The sequence below is a fragment of the Arachis ipaensis genome, chromosome B10 (assembly GCF_000816755.2).
Source record: "Arachis ipaensis cultivar K30076 chromosome B10, Araip1.1, whole genome shotgun sequence".
Lineage (NCBI taxonomy): Eukaryota > Viridiplantae > Streptophyta > Magnoliopsida > Fabales > Fabaceae > Arachis > Arachis ipaensis.
In genome coordinates, this window is record NC_029794.2 from 117,820,646 (window position 1) to 117,832,546 (window position 11,901).

The window sequence follows — 11,901 nt, forward strand, 5'->3', positions numbered from 1 at the left end:
TTGTTGGGAAAATAAATAATTTTTTATTTTATTTAAGAAAAAATCCTATAAAATAAATATATAAAAAATATTATTTCTAACATTTATGATACTGGTGACATAAGAGTTAATAGTCAAAATCGTCCCTAAAAGATATTCTGATCTCCATTTTTATCCCCGAAGATAAATTTAATCAAAATTGTCCTCGAAAAATTTAAAATTAATCATGTTAATTCCTCCGTCCATTCTATCACTAATGGCGTTAAATTAGAGCCCCAACCCAACGATCCAACAGCTTTCCTTCTCCTTTACGTGCCTCAGCCTCCATGCCAGTTCCAACAGCTGCTGCCTCTTCGTCGATGTTGTTCTTTCAGTAATGGTCTTTATTCCAACTTGGCGGTGTCCATGGAAGAGCACAGAGGAAGACCGACACAAGCAGAGCAAATCAGTGCAAGTTGCAGTAGAGAAAGAGACCACATTCCACCAGAAGCCAGCAGTGATGATTGAGGAAGAGAACAGAGAGGAGTTAGAGGGCACAACGACGGCAATCTCTGATCATTGGGTGGAGGGTGTTTCGCAAAGCAGCAGCTACCTATTTCCAAAATGCCAACCTCTCAATCGGAATCAAATGCTTAACATAAGACTAACCAATATTTTGATTACCAACAACATCAGTTCCTGCAATATTCTCAGCACCACGTTTCTGCTTGTTAATGTCCTCCTTTGTGTGAGGCGCAGGTGCCAAATCAGAAAGCACAATATTCTTGTAGCTCTTATGGTTTTCTTTGATTCCATCTGTGGTGGCAACCACCCTGTCACCACCCTTAGGAGACTTGGAACAAAGACCCCCATATATTATATCAAAATTTTAATCTTTGAGCAACTGGGGTTTTGGGATTGAAATCCCAAAAAAATAAAAAATGGATATAGAGTAGCAAGTGTGTATGTTCATCTAAATCAGGAATCAATAGAGAAGAAGAGTTTCAGTGTTGGTGGCGAAAAGAATAATAGAAAGGGAAGGAAGAGGAGGAGAAAAAGAATTATGGGATTGGAACAAAGAGAAGAACTGCGGATAAGGACCGGCAGCATCATGGTAGAGGAACGTACAGGGACTGACGGCGACGTGGAATACCTTGCAGGGCGGCGGCGTGGTGGAGCTTCAGGTAGAAGATGAAGAAGCTGTTAAATGTGGGAAGAAGGAACGCTGTTTCTTGCTAGGTTTGGGTTTGGGTTGGATTGGAAACGGGTATGATCCGGATCTGATTTGCGTTGGGTTGTCAAGCTAACTGCCACGTCAGCAAACTTAACGTCGTTAGTGATAGAATGGATGGAGGAACTAACATGATTAATTTTAAATCTTTCGAGGACGATTTTGATTAAATTTATCTTTTAAGGATGAAAATAGAAATCGAAATATCCATATTTCAGTACCTCCAAAATGTAGAGACACATGGGACTGAAACTTTTAGAGACGAAGACTGAAACTTTAATAATATTTTATACCTAAAATACCCTCATTTCAATTAATTAATTTCAATTTTACCCTTTGTGCAAATTAAATTAGAGTTTCATTCTTATTTCAATTTCTGTCTCCCACTTTGCACCAAACAAAATACTAAAATTTATTTCAGTCTCTATATCTTAGTCTCTGTCTCTCAGTCTCAGTCTTTCAATTTTTGTCTCTGCACCAAACGCTACGTTATTGACACAGAAACACGTCACATGAAAATAAGTAGTTAAATGTTATGGCTTTAAAGGTCGTTTTTTTTTAATTGTGAAGAAGTTTTTTCATTAACAAACATTCCTCCTATTTTACTGCATTCTAGTCACAATATTTTGTGATACTTGACAGATTTTTATATTTGTTTTTTATTTATTTAAATATTAATAAATAATTTTTTTTAATACTTAGTACAAAATTCTCGACCACCAATAAGTGGGAGAAAGAATCTAGCACGGTTAAGAAACATAATAATTGAGAATTAAATCACAGAAAATGATCACGTATGCCATGTAATTTCTTGGAACTTCAATGTTCCTTGTACTATCAAGTTGTCAATAAATTATTTATCTTATAACTCCTCGTAAAATGATTAATACAACCCTCTGGTAAGAAAGAAAAAAACAAAATCGGCTAACCTTATGTTAGCGTGAGTTTTTCGACCTATAAAAAATTCGATATAGGGAAGCAAAGGTGTGATACAAATGGCTAACTGTAGAGGAATTCATCTTTGCATATAGGTCGAAAGTTTTAATAATGAGAGGAGTCGAGAAAATAGGATTGAAATAAGAAGAACAACACGTGATAAATATAAACACATTATCAGACTTGAATGATAAGGTAAGATAGAAAGTGGAGAATCACCATAAAAATTTTTCAGAGTCAAGGTAAGGTTGTAACATGAGAAAAAAGAAAAATAAAGTCATGGTCAAAATTGTTCAAGAATTAGTTCATTTTTGTAATTTATAAATATGAGGAATCTAGAAAAGTTGGAAGACTTCAATCAACAATACTAGATTATCACCGAAATTTATAAAAAAATTTCAATCTCAAGGATGTAAAAGAAAAATATAAAATACAAGTACATGTGAGTGTTAGAAATCAATTACTTTATTTTAAGTTGTTCATGTTTGATTCATTTTTTTTATTTATTTCTTTACATTTTGTCATTATTATATTTTTTTTTCAAGTCGATTTTATATTCATCTATTTAAAACTTTATTCATTTACTTAGTCATTTTACATTGTTTATTATAAATTTGCTACTAGTAATTTTGACGCAAATCATTTCAAGACCATTACTAAGTAATTTTCAGGTCGAGCTCACTCTTTTTCAAAGGAGTCATATCTACTCCCTAGACTTGAGATCTTGATACAAGCTCGATTCGACACCCTGTCGAATAGTACTAAAAATTAAGTGAAACAAATTGGCATGTCCAATGGGACCGTAGGTTAAGTAACATGTCAAAATTTGCATACAATTACGCAGAAAAAATTGATAATGTCTAGTAGAGCATCGACTTCCACATACACGTCAAATAATGATATTGGAAATTTTACAAGAAGACCTAAAACAGAGGCTGTTCCATCAATTAGTACCCCGAATTGAGGAACAACTTTAGTTATCACAGAAGGGATTCCAACGGTTGTTTTCATTACATGGCCTCCATATAGGTTACTCCCAAATTATTCTCCACCTATAAAAAATTATAATATTAAAAACATAGGAGGTACTACCATAAGGAATAATTCTTTGTATAATCTAATACCACCTCTAGGGTATCCCGCCATGGGAACATACTATTATAATCCTAGCATGGAAAACTACAATGCCTATCAACACTTAATGAACAATCCTCCATATCTAGGATTTGTTCCCATGCAACAAACTATCTCTATGATGTCAAATGTCACTTCGACACAAGGTGTAAGGGCACTTAGAGTGCCAGTAGGAGGGACACGTACCTCTATATTCCCAGAGATGTCGAGACAGATTCTTGTTGAAATATCTTTGCCTAATACAGTTGAATCTTTGGCCGTATTTAGATAACAAATTGAGGTAATCATCACGATTTAGTAAATATGCTTATTCAACAGATGGATACGGTGTTAAACCCCATGTTAGAAAATAATAATGCTAGAATAGGGCAAGTTGTTCGATTAGTCGATGATATTGCAGAAGCAATTAATCAAACTTTAATTCAACCTTCGGAAGGGGTTCATGTTAATAATCCTCCTCTAATGTTGAATAGGGGAGATGACCCAAACATGGTATTGAATGAAGTCAGAGTAAATAATGTTGCTCAAATTTATTGTCAAAATATAACTAAAGCTGTCAAGCAAATCCTGAATAGAGCAGGATTAAATATAGGAGTAACAAATCAACCTTATTTTATATTTTCCTTTCCAGATTATGTCTTGCAGGCTAAACTCTCCAGGGGAGTTAAAACTCCTAAATCCCTTACAAAGTTTGCTGAAAAAAGTGAAAAATCGACTGTAGAGCACATTGCTCGATATTCAGTCCAAATAAGCGAGTTAGCCAATAATGAATATTTGAAAATGAGATATTTTTTCTCTTTACTAACAAAGAACGCCTTTACTTGGTTTTTAAATTTGCAACCTAAATCAATCCATAGTTGGGTTCAATTAGAGAGAAATTTTCATGATCAATTCTTTAAGGGAGAAATGAAGGTGACTTTGTTTGATTTATTTATAGTAAAGAGAGGAAAAACTGAGTCGATCAATGACTATCTTATCCGATTCAAGAATATGAGAAACAAATGTTTTACTCCTGTTCTTAAACATGAAATAGTCAAGATGGCTATCAATGGGATTGATTTCAATATTCGAAAGAAATTAGTAAATCAACAATTCCTCGACCTGACTCAATTAGCTGATAAAATCTAACAAATTGAGAAGTTAAATAAAGAAAAAGAAGAGCTAGAGTCGAACAAAAGAAAACCCCCTTTTCAATAAAAAGGTGAACTATATTGACTGCATGAGTGAGGAAGAGTCGAGCGGTGAATTTATTTTTGCTACAGTATTAAAAGATGGGCCTTATGTGAGTCGATCTCTTAATCCGGCAAAAGATAAGACTCCTCTATCAGAAAAAAGGAATTATTCTTTTGACCTAACAAAAGCTTAATAGATCTTCGATATGTTATTAAAAGATAAGCAGCTCGTGCTCCCTGATGGGAAAAGAATGTCACCTGTTTTTGAAATTAGAAATAAAAAGTTTTGCAAATTTCATTAAGCTTCTGGACATTATACTAACAATTGTGTTCGTTTTAGGGACTTGATACAAAAGATTATTGACGAAGGCCGATTAAAGTTTGCTGATAAGCCTAAAATGAAGGTGGATTCCGATCCTTTCCAAGTCACATCAAACTTCGCTAAAACAGAAGAAGTGGCATTTACAGTCAACCTGGCTTGTGTTGAACCTATCAAGAAAGATGAGCAGTTCAAGCTGGATATGTTTGAAGCAGAAACTCTATTTATCCAAAGGCAGAAAAAGATCTGTTAGATTTTTTGTTGAGACAAAGGAAGGAGGAAGGAAATATAGCTATATGCCCTCGATGTAGTGCCTTGTGCGACACTTCAACTGCTAAGGCTTTCGACTCATATAAAAAGGTAGAGAGCATGTTCATCAGGAAGAATTAAGACAAGCTCGACTGAAGCAAGGGATTAAAGGTTGAGATCTTGTAACTGCTTCTTTCAAACAACACATGCGCATGGTGGTGATAGGGTATGTTTGGAAACCACGTTAGAAGAGGAAAAGCACGTTACAGTTTTTTGAAAACTTCAATTTTTAGTTTGGCTAAGTTTTTTTCTCTATAAACGCAGAAGTAATTTTAGTCTCAAAATCACGTTTACAAGAAGCAACAATTTCTAACTTCTGCGTTGCACTAACTAGCTTTTGGCTATTAATATTTAACATTTATTTTTCTTTACCATCTTTATCCTTTATACATATTATTATATTATTTATAGAATTGTTATTATTTCTCTTTATATGAGTTCTTTTTTTATTATTTATAAAAGTGATTTTAATTAATATTATCCAAACAATATTTATTTTATCAAAATCAATTTTAGTATAGAGTTGCCAAACATAAATCACGTTGACACAAACTTACTTCTACCCAAAAAAATCAATTCTATAAAATCACTTTTATTCAAACCTCAGTTTAACAAACCACAATCCAAATACACACATAGTTGACCAGAAACCCCAGGGATTATCAAGTCGAACTAGAGTTCCTCCGCCCAATGTATTGAACAACAAATGGGTACAGAATAATTCCGCAAACTACTCCAGAAATTACAATTTCGATGTTCTTAGAGGAGGTTTCAAAAATTGGGCCGGAGCCCAGAAAAGAGGTGGCTCCAGACGAGAAATAGGTAGAAGGAGCAATGGTCGAGGAAGGTCTCGACGTAATTTTCAAGAAAGAGCTCCCTTCATTTCAAGCGTTGTGGCCTAAGTGCAAAATGCTTATGTCGATACACAAGAGCCATATCCAAAATTGAGCAAAGAAAACAAGTCACCTGAGGAGCAAGAAGAGATGGGTGACAAGGTATCCTTGAGCAAAAATAAAGGGACAAAGGATTCGAAGGAGATATCGGCTGTCAAGTCGATCAAGTCAATCCCCAAAGAAAAAGAAGAAGAAGAGGCATTGACAGAAAATTTCAACTCAGACTTTGAGGATGATTTAGATGTGATGTTTGGAGAAACTAATTTTGGGTATGTTGCTACAGTTTTTGTTCTCCCGTTCGACTTCCAGGGCAATCCTAAAGGACCTTGGGCTGCATTTATTTTTAGAGACAGGACAGAACATGACACTGAAACGGAGACAATAGGACGGAGACACTAAAAATTATCTTTTGTGTATTGTGTTTGGATACGATGGACAAGACACTAATGTAATGTCTAGTATTATGTTTGGAATGGTATTGAAGTAAAACGATAAAAAGAAAAGAATTATCTACCCCCAATAAAAAATTCTACAGAAAGGAGAGAGTACCTGGAAAAGAAAGAGATACAGGAAGAACAGGAAGAAAAAAAAGTATCTCTGAACAACGCAATAGAAAAAATAAGAAGGGGTAATAGTGGAAAAAAAGGAAAACAAAATTTATAAAATTGTCCGTGTCCACTCTTCCAAATCCCGTGTCCATCATTGTCCTTCGTGAAAGAGTGGACACAAAAGTATAAAAAACTGTCTCGGAGACAATATGTCCACTGTCCATGTCTCTACTTCCAAACACTTTTTAAACAAGTGTTGTCCATGTCTCCGTGTCCTGCCCCCGAAAACAAACGCTACCTTGAATTTGTCTCAAAGGAGACTGTGATGACGTCATTCCAGGTTGTGAATGCAGATTTGTCAAAAATGGCATGATCAAGGAAGGGTCATTTGAAAGACCTGATGAGATAACCAAAGGTCATCTTCGATTATTGCATATTAAGGTAAAAGTTGAAGGATTAGTGATTAATCACATTTTGGTCGACGGAGGAGCAACAATTAACTTGCTACTTGAAAGTATGCTCCCATTATTCCAGAAGACAATCGAGGATTTTATTAAGACAAATTTGGCTGTTATTGGATTCAATGGTAAGTTAACAACCGCTCCAAGAATGATCCCACTCAGGGTTAAAGTTGGAAGTGTCAAACGACCAACAGTGTTTATAGTGGTACCTACCAAGGCAACTTTCAATATACTTTTGGGAAGAGATTGGATCTATAGTGTAGGGGTAATTCCTTTGACTCTGCATCAGAAGTTGGTGCTACGGGATAAGGATGGAAGAATCGAAGAAATTGAAGCTGATGATAGCCCCTGCTATGTTGACTAAATGAATGTCAGTTTCAAAGAATATCATACCAGTGTTCGACCATTGGATATCAACATGAGCATCTTTGACCCCACTCTTATCAAAGGTTGCTATGTAGAGGCCCATGTGACGGAAGAAAATAGTCGGTAAAGATTTCATAAAAATATCACGTTGCAAGTATAATTCTAAACCAACAAATTATCCTCGGTCAATGTTTAAATTGTTTGTCACTTAAGCAAAGCCAATAAAATTAACCGAACTATTTAAACCTCGGGTCGTCTCTCAAGGAATTGCAGGGAAGTGTATTTATTATTGGTTATGAAAAAGCATATTTTTGGGTTTTGAGATAAGAAACAAGAAAGTAAAATGGCGAGAAAAATAAACTAATAACTAAGAAAGCTTTCAGCAAGGATTGAGAATTAGAAGTCCTATCCTTATTATCATCATCAATTGTGATGGTAAATGTGAATTACCTTCACTTAGTTAACCTCTAACCAATGGAAGAAGGTCAAGTGCATACAATTAACTTGAGTTCACAAGCCCTAATCAACTCATAGTGAGAGACTAGCTTTGGTGAAGTTCAAGCTAACCGACAATCTTCAATCACCAATCAACAAAAGACTTTTGATAACTCAAGAGTTTCTAAATAATCAATCCAAGTCAAGAACATAAAAATCTAAATTAAAATTCACCCAAGTATTTTATCAAACACTTGGAAGGCGTAAAATAAAAGCATAGAAAATTGACAAGAAATAGGAAATTCTAAGACTAACCAAAGCAAAGAAATAACCATAACAAAGCAATTGAACAATAAGAAATATGAAACATAAATTGCATTAATGAATATTGAGAGTAACACATGAACTCATAAACTAAATTAGCAAAATAAAGGAATCAATAAGGGAAGTAGATAACTAAAGTGCTAGAACAAATAAAAGTAAGAGAAAACTAAATTAAAGGAAGGTAGAAATCTGAATTTGAGAAGAACTAAAACTAAAAACCCTAAAGCCTAGAGAGATGAGAGAGCCTCTCTCTCTCTAGAAACCTACATCTAAAACCTAAAGTTGTGAATGAATGAGAAGTGAATGATTCCCCTTTCCAACTTCACTCTGCAGCCTCTAATCTGTAATTTTGGGCCTGAAACTGGGTCAAAAGCAGCCCAGAAATTTTTTCCAGTGTTTTTTGTTTAATGCAGTACGTGATGATCTATCACGCGTACGCGTCAGCCACGCGTACACGTCAGCCACGCGTACGCATCGCTTGAATTCGGAACTGGCCACGCGTAGGCGTCATCCACGCGTGCTCGTCGCTACCAGATTCTCAAAACTTCAATTTTTTGTGTTCCTTGCACTTTTGTATGCTTCCTTTCCATCCTCTAAGTCATTCCTGCCCTATAAAATCTGAAAACACTTAACAAACATATCACGACATCGAATGGTAATAAGAGAGGATTAAAAATTAGTAATTTAAGGCCTAGGAAGCATGTTTTCAATCATAGCACAAAATTAGAAAGGAAAAATGTAAAACATGCGAATTATATGAATAAGTGTGAGAATAATGGATGAAATCCACTCAATTCAATACAAAATAAACCCTCTTTAACGCCGTTAGTTTGATAGCTCAAGTCTTGTCATGTTGGACATATTAAAACGATGTTGTACACGTTTTGACGCTAAAGAGCACTAAATGATGTCATTTCAGGGTTTGAACAATACTAAAAGGGAGGAGTATAACGTTTTTGGAGGAGTATAACGTTTTAGTATTATTCAAATCCTCAAACGACGTTATTTAGTGCCTTTTTTAGCGCCAAAATGTATATGATGTCATTTTAATATGTCTAGCGTGACAAAGCTTGAGCTACATCACTAACGGTATTGAATTCCGGCGACAAAAAATACACGAGGGACTACATTAGTATACTTTTTTTAATTTAAAAAATCAAATTATAACAATTAAAATTCAAAAACTAAATCATTACAACTCACTAATCTTAAGGACCAAAGTAGGATTTAACTCCCATCACATTATCACAACCTTCAACTCCTTCTAATATAAATTGGTTGAAGTTGAACATCATAGAACTAGATTGTAAATTTATCTCTCATTTTAGGGGTTAAAAAAAGACAAGTTGCAGTTTTACTATACTCTCCAGATAAAATATTTCACATACAAAATTTTTACTTTCATCTTATCTTTTTATATATTTTATTATAAATTTTAATAGTTGAAATGATAGAAACAAAAATATTCTAATAAAATACGGTGGTATACGTGTGAACCGCTTCTTTAAATCACACTCTCGTACATAAAACAATTACTCTATCATGAATAACAAAATAAAATTAATTAATTACCGCATACTAAAAATAGAGGCCAATCACTTCTTCATTTTTATCCAATCTATGTAATCTTGTTGAATAATTTATATCGTGATTTTACTAAATATAAAATTAGTAATTTTGTGGTTATATTTTTTGTAAATAATATATAAATCATATGTTAAATTAACTGTATTTAACCAAATATCACTTTACTATACTACTAATTTTATCATAAATCAATTAGAAAAATAAAATTCATAAACATAAAAATTTTAAAATAGAATGATTATGCAACCACATTAATAATATCAAATTAAACTTTTAGATCATCATTAACACATTAAAAAAAGAACATCTCTCCCCCTATTACTCTTAATTTCAATTATTTTATTTCTTACAAGTTCTATCCACTTTACTCAAACATGTGATAAACGAATAACCAAACTCTTTTATAATAGTATGGTAATTTTTTTATGAAATGACAAATAATGGTATTTTTATACACAATAATTTTTTGTATATATTATATGATTATTGTGAGACTTGTTCAAAGAAAAAAAGAATGTCACCGTTTGAGTGTAGCTTAGCCAAGACATATCACATCTGGCCGGAGAAAAAGGCTTTTTAAACTTGCATATGGACAAACTGATAACTTTAATCAAAGAAAACTTGTTTAAAAAAAAAAAAATCGGTTGTATGCCTACATACACTGTCCAAACTTCATGTCCATATATGTTTCATTCACAAATATGGACCTTGTGTATTTTTTTTATTATTATATCTAAATGATTAAAGTTATTAAAATATCATATTCTAAAAAAAAATACGATCATATGTGGATCTCTTTTTATAGGATAAAGTACTAAATTGGTCCATACGTTTGGACGTAATCCTGTTTTGGTCTTTAAAGTTTAAAATGTCCTATTTGAATCCAAAAAAATTTCATTTAATTTTAATGTAGTCCCACTATGAGATCAAAGTTAAATAATTAACAGAATGTCCTACATGAAGAACAAGATTAATAATCTGGAGAACAAGTATAAGCTCCAGAGGCATAAAATTAACCGTGGATGCATCAATACATTTATTTATCATTCTCTTTAATTCTATAAAAATATTTCATTTAAATTGTAAGAAAAATAATAAATGTATTGATGTATCCACAGTTAATTTTGTGTCTCTAAAACTTGTACTTGTTCTCTAGATTATCGATCTTGTTCTTTTACTGCTGTCATGTAGGACATTCCGTTAATTATTTAACTTTGACCTCACGGTGGGATTACATTGAAACTAAATGAAACTTTTTTGGCTTCAAATAGGACACTTTAAACCTGATGAACCAAAATAGAATTACGCCCAAATGTAGAGGACCAATTTAGTACTTTACCCCTTTTTATATTTTATTACTTTAATTTATATACATATATATTACATAATTATTTTTTATTTAGGTAAAAAGATTAAATAAACAATTATATAAGTAAACGTATGGATTAATAGTCAAATTAGTCTCTGAAAGATAAGATATTCTTCAAATTCGTTCTTGAAAGATTTTTTTAATCAAATTGGTCTTTCAAAAATTACGAATTAAGTATATCTATCCTTCAGTTAGTCTACTCACAATTTTCGTCAACAATTAATGATGTAAAATATTAACTGATAACATATATGACACATAACATGTTCAATTAGATGTTGACTAAAAATATTTACGAAAATCTATTAATTTAGTCACTAGGTCATATTAGGAATATAATTTTTGTAATTAAAAAAATGACTAAATTAATAAATTTTCATAAACATATTTGATTAATATCTAATTAGATATATCAGATATTATATATATTATTAATTAATATTTTATATTAATTTTTAAAAAAATTATTAATAAAATGATTAGAGAATAAATATAAAAATTAATTTAATTAAAAAAATTTTAAGAATAAATTTAAAAAATATTTTATTTTTTATTAACTAATTTGACTATTAATCCGTAAAAATATAAATAGAGCGAGTCTTTATTGCAAGCGAATTAAGATAAATAATTAAAAAATCTTGAGATATATTACTTATTTTGCTTCCATATCAAATTTTTTTTGCCTATTTATGGAGTTGAGTCGAATAATAAAGCAAATATTCGCGCCAACCTGCCCTACCCTATTATGATCTGTATATATGAACTTAAACAATAAAAGGAAAAGTATAATTATCTAATTAAGGAGTTATAAAAAAGAATAAATTAGATAATTTTTTATTCAAATAATTGTTTATCACAA